Source organism: Leucopleurus acutus, assembly GCF_964270905.1.
Source record: "Leucopleurus acutus genome assembly, chromosome: 13".
NCBI lineage: Eukaryota > Metazoa > Chordata > Mammalia > Artiodactyla > Delphinidae > Leucopleurus > Leucopleurus acutus.
Genome location: NC_139155.1, coordinates 48,728,868 through 48,745,826, shown reverse-complemented (window position 1 = coordinate 48,745,826; position 16,959 = coordinate 48,728,868).

Sequence of the window (16,959 nt, the reverse complement as noted above, 5' to 3'; positions counted from 1 at the left end):
GATCCATTTTATTTTACCATAAAATTCATCTTTAGACACACTGATGTCTGATATTCCAACCATCTACCCATCTGGGGCCAACAAATTGCTCTCCTGAGTATGATTCTTGGTCCTACTGTTACAAAGCTGGAAACTGATGGAGAAGCATTAGCCTGCCAGTGAGATGGACAGTATCCCATAGACCACTCTGGTGGTCTACATGGAACTTGTGCAGCTTCTCAAGGAGCTAAGATGATAACAGACCTGTTCTGATATTGGAGCTGCAAACCGCAAAGTACTGTAGAGGCTTACCAGGGCTCCAGGATGCAAAAAGTTTTCCATGAGAAGCAAACCCATTCCATTTGTGGCTTTTGTTAGTTTTGCACTATCAAGAAATGTATTTTTAAAAAAACCTTTTCTACAAAGCTTGCAAAAGCCACAAATTCGATACCTTTGGTTTACATGCAAAACATGATGCCCAATTCAGGTTAGACTTTGTACTGCATTAGCTAATGTAATAGAAACTTTTCCAAGAAGTTCCCAGGTCAACAAGTTTAAGCTTCACATTTCAAACACACCTTTGTTTGAGACCTCAGCAAAACATTCACAAAGGGCTGAATGGCCATGTAATTTTTGAATTTAAACTTTAAAATATTTAAATGTTGCATTGCCCCCATCCTAACACTCTTGATAAGCTCTCATGAAACTCATGAGCTGAAATTGACAGTTGGTTCCGTTAGTGCCATAGAGACAAGTTCATATCATAGGAACAGGAAATAATTTAGGTTAGAATCATTTGCTCAGCTGTGACATGATAAAAGGCAAATAGAACAAAGGATCTCCAAGAAGAAAATTTATTCCTGGAAATGGCTGAAGGGCTTTAAATTAGTATGAGGGGGGCAAGTTGTAAATTTCACTTATAAGAAAACCTACGGGCTTCCCTGGTGGCGCAGTGGTTGAGAGTCCGCCTGCCGATGCAGGGGACACGGGTTCGTGCCCCGGTCCGGGAAGATCCCACATGCCGCGGAGCGGCTGGGCCTGTGAGCCATGGCCGTTGAGCCTGCACGTCCAGAGCCTGTGCTCCGCAACAGGAGAGGCCACAACAGTGAGAGGCCCACATACCGCAAAAAAAAAAAAAAAAAAAAAAAAAAGAAAACCTCCAACAGGCCTTGTAGGCTGTTCTATAACCCATTATTAGATTCTGAAATCTCCATGAGTATTGAGCCTCACTATTGTCTCCTATAATCAGTTTTACTGTCTACAAATTAGGTTCAGTTGGGCTTGCCAGGCTCTTCTAGCCTTCTTCTTCATGGAGATTGATGCTGAGATGGGTCACGTGATCATAGTGCTCCACTCTGCAGCACTTAGGGTGACTACACTTGGAGGGTAAGTAGAAATATTCCCATTATCTTATAGATAATCTGTGATGTCAAATTTGGATTATTTGGTGTGAAGGTTTAAGGTATTATTTTCAGTAACACAACATAATTGAGGAATGTATAAGAAACATTTGAGAATTTACTGGGTTTTCCCTATTAACTCTGTTACTTGTGATTCTATGTTTTTTTTTTAATCTGAGAAAGAGGAATAGTAGAAGACTTTTTAAAATATCTCTCCTTTAACTCCCAACATATCATTAAGCTTTGGATTCACAGAAGCAAAATGGCCTTAGATGATGAAGGTATAGATTATGGACTGAAGGCTACATAATTAAACATGTAAGATATCAAGGTAAAGTACCAGAATACACGAAGAGGATAATTTCTTTAGTCAGCAAATGGGCAATAACAGGAAAAGAATTTTTGTCTTGGGATAGTGAGCAGTTGTATAAACATATGATGCAAAGGCTTTTTCAAATAGACGTAACATTGCCATATGTTCCCTCCTAAAACTGCAGAGGGACTTGGGAAAATCAGAATGATTTAAGATCACCTATACACATCTCTGACACCATTTGGTTAGCTGAGCCCAAGCAGCTAAAAGTAAGGAGTGTAGTTAAACAGGGATACGTTGAGAGACCACAGTGTGCCCCAGAGATTTTTGTGTTAAGATAAAGAAAGCCATCAAACATCACCGACAAACTGCTGCTTCCCTTAAGATATGATAAAACGTGTGCACTACCTCTGGTGGCTCAGCTCTACAGAGCTCATGGAATGCTTTCCTCCAGATTCAGGCAGGAGCTGCTAAACATGGCAAGAGGGGTTTAGACTATGGGGAACATATGGATTTGCCCTTCTTCGGTACTTCGCTATGAGAAAGAGACGATGCTGCCAGGGTATCAAAAGACCAGTACAGTAAATAGATCATTCTACACAAAGAGAAAGCAGCCTACCAAGCAGGCACAATGGAAACAGCAGCATCTTAATGCCAAGTACAGGCTGTGTCTACACAATACCAAGTCAATCAACCGAAGGGTGAAAAACTCAACATGCACAAATGTTTTGTCTATACTACCTAACTGGTGTGTTTGCTTTCGCTTTGTAACTGGAGTGAACAATTGTTTTGGTATCGTGTAGGCACAGCCACCACGTCAATAATTGGCACCCAAAGACAAGTCATTGTATGCCAGTGGTATAGACCGCCACTCTCTATTTCATAAACTGAGGGGGAAAATCAGATTGATGTCGGAAGTAAATAATATTACCAGCAGTGTAGGTTCCAATGTCCAGTCTGCTCCACAGAGCTGGCTGCATTAATCTTGACATGATCCAATTTAATCAGTAAGATGATCAGCAGTGATCCTTCTGAAAGCTGCTTTTCATCTATTCAGAGGATCAGATCCTTTAATACACAGATATTCTTGCTGTCCAATTCTTTAATAAAGAGGATAAAATGGGGACTTTTCCTGGCCAGAATTAATCAGATTGCCCTTACAACGTCAATTAGCCTGGTGATTACTTAAACATGCAGCTCAATTTGCCTCTATTGCTATCTACAGAATCTTTTCTCAAGGATAAAAACAGTCTGTATCATTTGAAACTACCCAACCATAAGAACATAAATAATATTATAGTGAATCAAACCAAGCTGCTCAAAATTATGTTCCTGATACGTTCATTCATACATGCATGCATTTTCTTCTTTAGTTTTTCATTCTGCATGGCACCTGATGAACTCTCACTCTGAAGTCTTTCTTCAGTTATGGAAATCCTTAGAACTATTTCTTCCTGTATTGACTCCCCTCCACAATTCTAGTTTTCCTTAATGTCCTACCCGATGAATGGTCAAACCCCAATGAATGGTCAAACTCTCCTCTCCACATCCCTGAAATTTTATACTTTCCATCTTTTAATGTCATTGGGCTAGATTCAGAGAGAATACCTCCCCTCACTGAAACTCACTGATTCATCGTCTGGTGTATCCAGTATTGCTACTCAACCCACTTAATGAATTTTTTATTTCAACAATCACGTTTTTCATTTCTAAGAAGTTGTAACTGCCAGATCTTGTTTCCTAAGTACCTCTTGTAGTTTAATAATCTCCTGTTCATATATCATGTTTGCAAAAAGCTCCTTTATCTCTCTGGTGATATTAAATATTCTTAAAATGATTTTTGGATTGTTTATATTCACATTCTTTGGGTCTAAAAATTTTCTGTTTGTGCTATCAGTATTCTCTCTTCCACTGTGTTGCCCATCCTCAGATTTTGGGTAATTCTTGGTTATCTACTTAGTTCTTGGTTTCCTCAAAACAGAGCCTGAGAAAGTGGTGTAAGTAGTTTATTTAAGAGGAACCCTAAGAAGCACGAGCCCAGGAGCTGTGAGAGTGAACTAGGTGAGCAGGAAAAGCCAAACATAAGGGAGCAATTAGAGATTTTCTCAGTTCAGGCAAGACCTCTGAGAAGCATGGAGAGCTCTCTCAGAACTGTTTGCCAAAGGACTCTCATCCCCCATTAGTTGAGGGCTGCCCCCAAGAGTGCTGACTCCCTCCTACTTTTGGACTGTCTTTGCCTATGGGCCAAAGGAGTTCTTAGTTTTGGAGACAGCCCTGGGGCATAAAGCAGAGAAGACATGCCCTTAAGATTGGATTGTGTCCAGACATGCATGAAACTCTGCAAGGCTGATGCAGCTGAAATTACAGGTGGCATCAAGGATCTGCTGCATGCACTCGTATGTGGAAGAATTCTCCAGTATGTATCCTGGGTTGTGATAGTTCTGACAAAGTAACCTTTCTGCAGGAGTGGACTTTGAGCAGTGACATCAACCCCAGAATTTTAGAGGCAGTATCTGATTGGGCCAGGCGGTGACAGCTGCCCATCTACTGCCATCTTTTTGGAGTGCCTCTTTTTTTCTAGTCCACAGAGAGTTCTCACTCTTGTTTTTAGGAATGGCTATGGATACTTTATTTAAAAAAAAATTTTTTATAACATCTTACAAGAGAGAAAGGCATACACCGGTGCTACCTAATGTGTAAACTACTGTCTTCTGTTACCTGTCTTAAAACATCACTTGCAAGATCACAGAGATTCCCCCATTTTCCAGCAATCCTGGTTTTAGATGCTATCATCTCACTCGAATTCAAAATGTTAATTATGGAGGTTATCCCCTTATCCTCTGAAAAAGATCTCAAGGACTGGTTAGGGTCAGTCCATTTGAAACAGTCCAAACCCAGCACCTTAGAAAACTTCATCTAATAAATATTTTATGTCAGTGCTTTTTTTCCATTACATAGATTACTTTGAATTATTATCAAGTATTAGTTTACTCGGGCTGTCATAACAAAGTACCACAGACTGGGTAGTTTAAACATCAGAAATTCAGTCACAATTCTGGAGGTTGGAAGTCCAAGATGAGGGTGTCAGCAGGCTTGGTGTCCTCTGAGACCACTCATCCTGGCTTGCAGGTGGCCTTCTTGCTGTGTCCTCACATGATCTTCCCTCTGTACCTGTCTGTGTCCTAATCTCCTCTTCTTACAAGGACACCAGTCAAACTGGATTAAGGCCCACCCTAATGACCATATTTTACCTCAATTACCTCTTTAAAACCCCTGTCTTAAAATATAGTCAAATTCTGATGTTTTAGGGGATAGGACTTCAACATATGAATTTGGGGGGATGCAATTCAGCCCCACAACTTATCTATTAAGAATTCTCCAGATTTTACTTCAGTGTTATTCAAATGCAATGAAACACTTCAGGCCCTTCCATCTTAAGTAGGACGAGTTACCATCGCTACAGACTTTAAAATCATGCTATTTTTTTCTCCAATTTTTACTAGAAAAACATTTCTCCTAATAATAATAATTGAATGTGCAGAAAGGAACACAAGACCATGTAATAAACTGAGAGGATACAACCTTTAGGTCAAAATCTAAATACAGAAAAACCTCCTTAATATAGGATAATATCCTACAACTTATGTGAGAAGATAAACCAAGTTGTAGAATAGTTTTAATTAATTTATTTTTAAAACTAATATGTACACATCATTAAGAAACTAATCAAACAGTTTAAGGGATCTAGAATGTAAAGAAAGTCTTCCTCCCACCTCAATCCTCAGTTCCCAGCTGTCCTTCCCAGAGGCAACCACTATTAACTGTTTCTTAATTATCACTCTAGAGATATTCTATGGGAATGCAAACATGTATATTAATGCACCTTTTTGCTTTGTACAGTTGAGATATACTTTGTATATATTTTGCATTGTGCATTTTCCACTTAAAAGTCTTCACAATTATTCCATATCACGGGAAAAATATACACCTCATTATTTTCAAAGGCTGAATAATTTTTTGTTGAATGGATGTACAAATAATTTTTTAGCCATATCTACTGATGAGCATTTAGTTTGTTCCAGCCTTTCACTACCTCAATAATGCTGTAATGAATAGCCTTTTTCATACAACTTTGCACAGATATATAAATACACCTGAAGGACAAATTTCTACCAATAGAACTGCAAGTTCAAATGTTATGTGTATTTTTAATTTTGAAATACACTGAGAAATTTCCCTTCAAAGAGTCTGCATCAGTCTGGAATCCTACCAACAATCCATGTGGATACTTGCTTCCCCACACCATGTTAGTACAGATTACTATCAACTTTTGAAACTTGACAGTTTGGTGGGTAAAGTAGTGCTATATCGTTATTTTTCTTATTTGCATTTTTCCAATTATGGGTGAGATTGAGCACCTTTTCTTATATTTAAGAACATTTTTATCTGTTTTTGAAAAGCCATTTTCTTATAGTCTTTTTCCATTTATTAATTGTTCTTCTTTTCTTAACTACAGAATAGGTCTTAACCGTAGGACAGTATTTATTTATTTATTATTTATAGAACAAGTATTAGATGAACAATGCAGGTTTCTAAGTCTGCTTATATCTCCTAAGTCTGCCTTGATAAGCAAATAACAGGGAATAATGGAAGCACCACAAGATAAGGAGTCTCAATTCAACCACAATTGAAAAGTAGTTTAATAATCTAAATAAATGTTATACCATGTTCACCGATGGAACGATTTAACAGTAAAGATGTCAATCCTCTCTAATTAACCTCCATGTGCACTGCAATTCCAAATAAAAATTTCCAGCAGAAATTTTTTGGAACTCTACGAATTTATCCAAAAATGTTGTGGATACAACAAATAGTCAAGTCAATCTTGAATAAGAGGATCGAGGTAAAAGGAGCATGTTCTATCTTAAAGTAATTTATCTAAAAAGCTTTCATAAGAAAAAACAATATAACAGTAAAAGAAAATTGATCAATAGAACATAAAGGTCTCAAAAAATAGGAAAAATACCTATTGTTTAGAAAATAATATAGGAAAAACACATGCACTCTATATAGAAAAATAATCTTGAATTTCTGCAAACACCATATTCAACGTGGATGCCAAATGGAATAAAGATCTAAAGAAGAAAGGTAGAACTATAAAGATAATAGAAGAAAATGTACAGAACATGCTTGAAATTTAGAGGTAGTGAAAGACTTCTTAAAATACATGCCCAAAGCATAAAAAATATCTAGATGTCTAACAAATAAAGAACACTGTAAATGAAGTTAATGGATATACCACTGGATGCCTGAAATTTTGCCAATGTGTCTAGTCTTTGAATCTTCAGAGTGTTTATCTCATACTCTCTTAAGCACATGTCTTACCATGGCTTCCAACATAGAGTCAAGTTAGCATAATATCAATGTATTCTGTAGGACATCCAGACAGTTCAGGTCTGTACAAACTATGACAAAGGGATGGACTATTAACATTTGTCATTTACAGACTGTAGACTGTAAACAAATATTGTTTTCTGCTCCAAGTAAATGCAAATGGTTTCTGATCCTCCTTTCTGATTGAGGTGAAAAGGAGTGCATCACCAGATCAAAGGCTGCATCCTACACTCCTGAGGTCATCTTAATCTGCTCTAGAAAAGATACCAGATGTGGCACTGCAGATGCAATCAGGCTACACTTGGTTGCACGTGCGTAGTCTATTGTCATCCTTCAGGTTCCATCTGGCTTTTGTAGGTGCCAGACTTGTGAATTAAATGGAGATATGATAGGGACCACCTCTGAATTGTTCAGGTCCTTAATCAAGACATGAATTTCTGCCATCCCCTAACCCCCAGGGTTGCATTTTTTATTTAATTATTATTTAAATGGGGTGGGAGCAGTTTCAGAGCTTGACATTCTCCAGTATGATAGTTCTTACCACACAGAAAAGGGAACCAATACCGGGTTTTGCCAACTCTCTGACTGCCACTATGGTCTGTCAATCATTACAGTAATCATGTCTGACTTGCTTCTGATGGTTAAATATCTCTGACCCAGGCGTCTCATGCCTTTATTATTTTGAGATCCTATCACCCTTATTACTCTCCATGAGCCCAGTTCCTGTTACCTATTTTGCCAGTTAAATAGAGTACTAGCCAAAACCCTGAAAGAGTGGGCCACTTCAAGATTCTCAAGTTCATCAACCGAGATATTTCAGGGTCTCATTCTTTCCCAATTTGTGCCCTGGTCTTGGCACAGTAGACCTGTCTAGGTTGAGGATTAAAACTTTGGGTTTTTCCTGCTCTTATGTTTGAATTCTGGGTCTAGACTTTGGCTTTTTTCTGCTCTCCAGCAGCCAAAAATGCCTTCTTGATTTCATATCTAGCCTTCAGTTGTTGATTAATAAGTCTCAACCATTCATTATTTTTTTCTAAAGCACCGATTTCCCCTAGCAATAGCCATCTAATTTCATTGTTCATATTATCATTTGCCCCATATTTATGAAATGGTGAATACGTTGCACCCACTAGTGCATTTCTTTTCATTAGTACACCATCTTAGTTGGAGACTAATGAAATTTTTAACAATTTCACTGCTACCTTTTGCAGAATCAGGCTAGCCCTGATCAACCTACCACCAGTGTGGGGTCCACACTGCCAGTTGGCTGGAGGGTGATCCATCCCTAGATTCCTCTCCTAGCCTGTACTCTCTCAAACCACACCATACTTGGCACCAACTGTAGCAGATTGTGTTCCCAAGAAGACAGATTCCAAGATGGAGATTCGAATGAAGAAAGATTATTAGAGAATGTTCTCAAGATCAGCACACGTGAAGGAAAAGAAGGAAGCAGGATTGCACAAATGGAGAAAATGGGCTGCAATGCAGCCTCAACAAAGGCTTCATCTGAGCCCACAGAGAACTCTGTAGGTTGGCTGTCCTTCTGAATTGCCCCATGTTAGGGTGAAGCAGCTGGGCCTATATCCTCAAATAAACTGGTTATTACATATAGACTACTTCTGGAAAAGGCACATAAACTTGGACAAGGCAGCTCTCTTCTCCCAAGGGTAATTCCTGGAGAAGGCTGACAGCTGAGAGCCATCAGCTAGGAGATTTCCCAGATGGAAGAATAAGTCCATTCCTGAAGGAGGATCTGGGCAATACCATCACAGCATCCATTACACAAGTGCAGAAAAAGATATACAGATTCACTAATAATCGAATAAATACAAACTTAAACAATTAGTTACCTCTTACACATCAGGTTGTCAGAGATGTGGGGAAACAGGAACCACTGTATACAACTGACAGGAATAAAAATAAGAACAGATTTTTCTGCAAACAATTCATCATACTTAACAAAATTAAGTAAACATATACCCCATGACACAGCAATCCAGTAGAAACTCTCACACAGGCCTATGAAGTTACATGAACAAGGATACTCATCACAGTGTTTTTTATGGTAGTACAGACTAGCAGTAAACCAGGTCTATGTTATTAGAGAAAAACATAAGCAAAACATGGTGGTTGCAACTATAGAATTCTATGAAACATTTAGAGGCAACAAACTAGATATACATACAGAAACATGAAAAGATGTAAAAAAAGAGCAACAACAAAGGACTGAGTGAAAAATATTTAAAAGAGCAAAGTCTATAGTATAACACCATTTATGTAAATGAAAAACACGAGCCACACCTCCTATTTTACAATATGCATATTCACACATTCAAAGGTATATATCAAACATATTAGAGTGAGTTCGCACAGCAAAGAGGAGCAGGGGAATGGGAATCAAATAAAGAAATAAAGGTGAAAAATAAGTAAAACAAAGAGCAGTCCTGCATGAACCTTTTGCACCTGAGGTCAAAAATGAGAACAAGAATAGTAAATATAGTAAACAATTTGGTGCAAATTTGTTTTTATGTAAGTTTTAAACTCAAAATCCAATATTAAGAAAATTAAGTTGATTAGTAGGGTGTTCCTAGAAAAATCCTCTCTAGTTGGAAAGATACCTCACAAGGCTTTATACTTAGAATGACATAGCTTCCTTCCTACTTAGACACTCATGGATAGCCCCAGTTCCTAGAATATAGTAAGTATTCTACAGATGCTGAGTGAAAGAATAAAGTGAATAAATATGTAAATAAATGAATGGAGTGAACAAACATATATTTGAACAAAAAATTAGGTGAAGACGAGAGTGGCAAAAGGTGCGAGATTAGACCACATTCTGGAAAAAAAAAACTAACCAGCAATCCTGGAGCTAAAAGTTGTCTTTTCTTTGAAAAGGACATAGTAGAGATACATTAGGACTCTAAAGGAGGAAAACTTCTATCTGGTCATCCTAGCTCCTCTATTTATGAGATGGCCACAGCCTGGATCTTAGACAGACACCAGTGAAAGCTGGTTACAAAAGGTTATTATTTGCCTTTTCAACAGACTCTAATAGATTCCTTCTTTATCTTTAATTATTTTCTAGAAGAATAAAAAGAACATGAGCACCCCATTCTTCTCGATCCCCACGGCAACAAGAAGAGGAAGAGACTTTGCTAGTTCATGACACACTCTCTCATGAGAACACAAGGCTCCATTAGATTCTTTTCTGGTCTATGAATCATCTTTAATTCACTCACACCAAATCCCTCCCGCTTCTATGCTTATCCCAACACACACAACTTACAGTGTTGCCCTCCCTATTAACTAACCCACCCTTCATAGCTCCCAAAGACTGTCAACTGGAAAGAGCATATTAAAATCAGTCAGCCAGCCTAATAAGAAATCAGCAGGAGTTGGAAATAGAAATTATTTTTCTCTTTTCAAAGACCAAGCCCAACAGGGATTCTCCTGAAAATTCCTAAGAGTTGCCTGAGGGCAGTATCCTGGCACCTCTTCTGATCTAGTCTCTCTGCCCCTCCTAGGATACTGGTTGGTCTCCAAGATAATCCACTGGGATACAAGAGGAAAATATTAGAACTTCTTTTTACATTTAGTTTATCTTTTTTTTTAAAGTCTATATTTGTGTGTGTTTTTTATTTTATACGCTATATTATTATTGTGGTACAGATAACTTATAAACAATTAAATAACCATATATGTATTTGAGCATATGTGACTGAGCATATATGATATCAAACAATTGTACTGATGGGACAAGATCCTAAAGGTCTGAAACCTGTGCCCTTGGTCTCCCAGTATTGGATGGAGCCTAGTCCTGTTCCTCCAAACAGTTGGCCAGGAACCGTCAGACTTGCCCCTTCCAGCTCCATTCTTTAGTCTTTTATTGTTCGTCTTTGCCTTGGTTCTAGACCAAATTCCTCTAAAGTCCTTCCTTATTGGGCCCATGGCCAATTCTCTCTGTTATTAAAATTCTTGTCTCTTCCGGAGACTAAAAGGCTTTTGCATCTCAATGTTCTTTCTGTGCCTGCAGTAGACCCGCCAGGCCTCCCTTGGGACTTGGCCTCTGATCACCAGCTGTGGCTGGGTGGACAGGGAGGGGAAGGCTGTTGGGGAACAGATCTGCCCTCACTTTCCTGTGCTCCTACTAGCTTCTCCTAACTCCTCCATCCATTTTATTGATCCATTCGTTGCTTCCAATATGCTGAGGGGAATGTCCCTTCTTCTATTCTAGAAGCTCTCTCCTTTCTAGATTTTATAGATGTAAACATCTTTAGCATGATGCCTCATAGACTAGACATCAAATTGCCTTCTGCTAGGTAGCATAAATAGAATCTAAGTAGAACACTGATGTTCATACATAATAAGGCAGATTCTATTTCTAATAATTAAAGGAGGAAAGGGAAAGAAAATCCAAATAAGATAGAGGCAATAAAAATCAGGACCAGGGCTTTCCTGGTGGCGCAGTGGTTGAGAGTCCGCCTGCCGATGCAGGGGACATGGGTTCGTGCCCCGGTCCGGGAAGATCCCACAGGCCGCGGAGGGGCTGAGCCTGTGAGCCATGGCCGCTAAGCCTGCGCGTCCGGAGCCTGTGCTCCGCAACAGGAGAGGCCACAACAGTGAGAGGCCCGCGTACCGCAAAAAAAAAAAAAAAAAAAATCAGGACCAACTATTACAGACTGATTCAAAGTACTGAAAAATAACTGCTAGTATGATCAAGAAACTTGAGAATCTGAATGTGGTGCCTAACCCATAATAGATGTTCAATAAATATTGATTATTCTGGATTGAACATTAGTCATTCAAAGCTGAAAATGGTCTTTTCCTTTATACATTACTTATGACTGTGTTTTCATTAAGAAAAGATCCATGAATGTGTCTCCTATGATTTTCTCATAATTAGCTGTGGAGTTAGATATGAACTGAACACCTTCCCACCTGAGCAGTGAGAGCTGAATTTTTGAAAGACACGGAAGCAGTGTATATGTGGCTTGGAACAACATTTCATTTCTTGTCAAAATTTGGACACTTTTTAGAGTTAAAGGAGTTATTATTAATAAATATAATGGGATAACATGTATTAATTAATAAATACAATGGAATAACATGATGGGATTGTCCCAGGCAAACCAGATATCATACGGTCATCCAATGACCTACCAAACTGAAGACAACATTGATTGGAGTCCAAACATATGTAGTGAATGATTTCTTGTTACATGATTTATTGTCACTCAGTACTTAGGGATTAGTAAAAAACAAATGGATAGAAAAAGTGGAAATCTGAAGAAATTAAATCTACCGTAATGCTTTTGTTGACCTGTAATCTGAATTGGGTTCTAATAAATTTCTTTTTATCTGAGTCAGTCACACATTTCATTACCTAATTCTACTATTAATTTTACAATTTATAATGTCAGTCCTTATTTTCTTAACCTCTCAGCACCTTTAGCTTTTACTTTTCAAACTACTGAATTTCATCTATTTTCCAACACCAAATTCCTGCCTCTGCCCCACCTCAGTTTCTCTCCTTCCCCTCTAGCCCCTATTATAGCCTCTTTTTCTTCCATCTGTTCCTTCTCTTCTCACATTTTATATTCCCCCTGGGAAGTCTGACTGGCTCTCCTAGCTTCAACTGCCATCTAGTTATAGGTGACTCTTAAATCTTCACCACCTGTCCAGATTGTACTCTCTTCCTGAGTTCCAAATCTGTGTAACTAACTGCTACTAGACTTCTCTACTTCAATGTCTCCCAAGGACCCCCAAGAATTAAATAACGTCAATACTTTCAAACCTGTACTCAACATCTCAACAATGCCCCCCAGTCTACTCCTCCTTCAGGGTCCTTTATCTCCATAAATGGCATCACCATTAAACCAGGAAGCCACGGTTCCTCCTTAACTCCTTTCTCTTTTACTCTACACATCCATTGGGTCACCAAGTCCTGCCAGTTCTAGCTCTCAAATGTCCTTTGCTCTCCACCCTCACTGTAACCAATCTGTAACCAATCGACTAAACTTGCACCATCTCCCAGCCCCTTAACTAGTCACTCTTCCTCCTGACCTGCCTCTCTCTCATCCCTTTTTATATTGCAGCAAGAGTAACTTCCAACAGTGCATATCTGATCAGTTTGCTTTTCTGCTTCAAACTGTTCCCTAGCTATTAATGCAGTTTGAACAACATGACTTACATGTCCCTCCACCATCTGGCCCTGCCTACCTCTCCACACTCCTCTCATTCCTCTCCCTTCTGTACTCCAAACTGGTGTTTCCAAGACAGTCAGGCTCTCACTTGCTTCTGAACTTTAACACATCCTATTGCCACTGCTGGGTCATTTCCTGCTTCATCTAGCTTATTCTTACTCATCCTAATCCTACCAGCTCAAATGTCATTTCCTCAAGGAGCCATTGTCTGATCCTGAAACTATATTAGCTTTCTTCCTATGTGCTCCTATAACATGTTTTCTTTGTATTAGGTTGAAGCACATGAAATTGCCTGTAACTTAGTAACAGTCAAATAAAAGCATTCATATAGTTGAAGACAATACTTGTATCTGCTAAACTGTAAATTAATTGAGAGTAGGAACCTGGCCTATCTCATACACCATCTTACACAGTTCCTGGCACAGGGTAAATACTCAGTGGATATTTGTTGAGTGAATGAATGAATGAACTAAATTTTCTAGAAATGGGTCATCATTTTAATTGACCTAATTTGAAGCTATAACAATTTTCTTTTTATAACTAATAATTTTTTCTGTTGTACAAGTGCTTGCCCACTCTACTTAGTTTGATCAAATATTGAATAAACATCTTCTGAGTTTTTAGCACAGTACAATTATATGAACAGATACGCAGCATCTTGGTCTACAGAGCACAAATCTGAAGTAATTTTATAAAGGTCATCACTCTTCATAAGAGTGAAAGAAGGCAAAGAATCCAGGGAAAATTAGACTCAAAAACTCTTATATTCTCTAAAATTGTTCAACCCCTATAGGAAGTCTTATAGTGATACCTTCGAAAATGTGACTCCTGAGGATTTAATTTGAAAAGAAACTTAAGAGTTGGATACTTTCAGTAAGTATCATTCAAAAGGCCTATCACTTTGAATATCGGATAGCCTCTCAAAAGAAGAATATGGGCATGCTAGCACTTTGCTAATGCCCATTAACTATGGCAATCCTTAGTGAATTGCTGCATTAATGAGGAAGTCATTGCCTATAGAGTGTCTGCAAACAGAGGAGTGTATCTTCGCTTCAGTTCCTCTGACAAGTGTAGCTCAGCTTTAATTATTTATGATCATACACCACAGCATAGGAGCGCTCACGAATATTTTATATGAGTAATATAGTTTTAATAATAAGAGCCTTCACTCCATCTTGTTGTTATTAAATCTTACAGAGGAGCAGGGTGAGAATTTAAGGTTTTTTGTGGATTAGTAAACTGGGAATTAGCAGGATTCCCTAAGGTAGAGTTCTAAATAATACAATGAAAATAAATATCTACAAGTACAATTCTTATTTTTTCAAGCTCTTTGACAGCCCTCAGAAGACCCTCAATAAGCCACAAGGAAAATGATAAGAAATGAAACAGCTAATGATAACAATAGTTATGATAATAATACTGCTTATATAACTCTTTATGGATATGTCTACACAAACATGTGAGATGGATGTTGAGACAATGTCTAAATAATTTAGAACAAACAGTTTACATGTGTGGGCAGAGGGAGGCTGGAAAGGAGAGAGTTCATTTGGTCAGAATCCGCCAGCTTAAACTGGTCAAACTTGCTGAATGATTTCTCATAGCTTTCCTTAAAAATTCCAACTCTATTATTTAAGCCTAATTCTGCACATAACTTACTTTTAACTATGGCCAAGTCTTTTCCAATGATGGTGCTTTTGGTTCTACCACTTCCATGATCGTAGACCCACTGTCACTTATTCTTTCAATAATAGTTTATGGAGCAGCCATTTATAAAGCAGGTCCTCTAATGAGGACTAAGGAGAAGTTCATCCATTGAGTTGTCTAGGACAACATTAAGCTTTTAACCACGAAGCCCCTCTTCACCTCCAGTCTTCAGAAGACCTCTGCACCTCACACACAAACACACCGACAACCACTCTTATTTTGTTTTGCTTGTCATTTGCTTTAATCAGGAACATGGAGAAATATGAAGGGGTTTATAGGGTATTTTCAGAAGCGTGAAGTACAAGATGTGCTCCTCCCTTCTTCATCAATCCTCACACAGAGCCCTAATGACCTTGACCCTCAGAGTAACAATATTCCTCTGGGTTTCTTACCAAGCACCAGGCCTGAAGGCAGCCTCTTGGACTCACTCAGCTAAACAACAAGCATCTGAGAGCAGAGGGGCTTCTGTTACTCAACAACTAGAAAAGAATCCACTAGCCAAGGCTATGAGCATTCCACGCCCACGCGCTACTCACTAACCTTGAAGAATGAAAGGTGAACCAAAGACTCCACAGGGTAATAACATGGTGTGAAATGGCCATATTAAGTAATCTTTAGTAGCTAGTAAGAGTGGCCACTTTGAGCTGCCCAAATAAAAGGGCAAATAACAATTCATCTTGGGCAGTAAAATGAATGGAAAATACAGAGTAGGAAAAAAGACATTGTAAATTACTAGATGTGCCAGACTGAGTTTTTCAGTTATATCAGAGTCTAGGCAGCCAAACTCAGACAAGAAAAAGGAGACAGAAAAGCTGATCTGAGAAAAATTCATTGCCTTCAGGATATATGCTCAGTCCTCACACTGCTCTCAAGCATATTTTGATAAATAATTTTATATTTTAAAAAGTGTTATTGTTTTCTTTTGCTGGAAAATTATATGTGAGTGTCCTTGTCTTTGTGTTTAAGGGGTTTTAGGGCTTGAATCTTTGGTCTTTCTTATAACACCAATTATTCTCATTAATATCAACAATTTTTTAAATGGTTATACTCAGCCATTCAACAAATATTTATTGAGTGCCTATTATGAGTCAGGCCTTATTCTTAAGCATGATGTATGCAGCAGGGGCATAAGAGGCATGGTTCCTGTCCTAGTGGAGCTCACAGCCTGTGGGGGAGATAAATGATAAACAAATAAACACGTAGTAGCAATTTTTAAAATAACCTGGATTTTCTGAGACAGTATAATGGGGATTGGGGTAGGGAGCATCTAATTAAGGGAAAGACTTCCCTGAGGAAGTGACAGTTGATCTGAGACCTAAGGGATAAGGAGTTAGTAGGGGACTCATAATTAGGGCACATGCTAACTACCAATCATGCTGGCATTGGAATGGGCTTGGCATATGGAGAGAAATACCTGAGTGTACAAATGGAGGCTTACATTTTCAAAAAGCTGCTTTGTTTATGAAAATAAAATGAATGCTTGGTGATTTTCAGGCAAAAAAATACTGATGAGGTAGGAATAACTCATCAAACCTGAAGAGTCCGGTTTCTTGTCAAGGTCAAAAAATTCATGTCTAAGCAGTAAAAACCCTGCCTTCTTCTAGATATTTATCTTATTTTAATATTCAATTTTAAAATTATATCTAAAGATCTCCAAAACTCTTTCTACAGCTTTCTTTAGTAGCCTATTCCAATACTGAACTACCCTCAATGTCAATAATGTTTCTCTGCAGCACATTTATTGAGTTTTTTTGTGTGTGTTTGTGTCTTCAATAAGACTGCATGTGTGTGTATTTACATAATAATACATTATCACCGCTCTTTGCATAAAAGTCTTCAGTATAATTTTAAAGACTGTTGGCAAACTTTCCTTCTCTCTTCTCTAAGACATATTATATTACAGTTCATCACGAGTGTAAAAAGTTATTCTGGAGCATTTGCCCAGCTTCTGTACCAGTCTTTA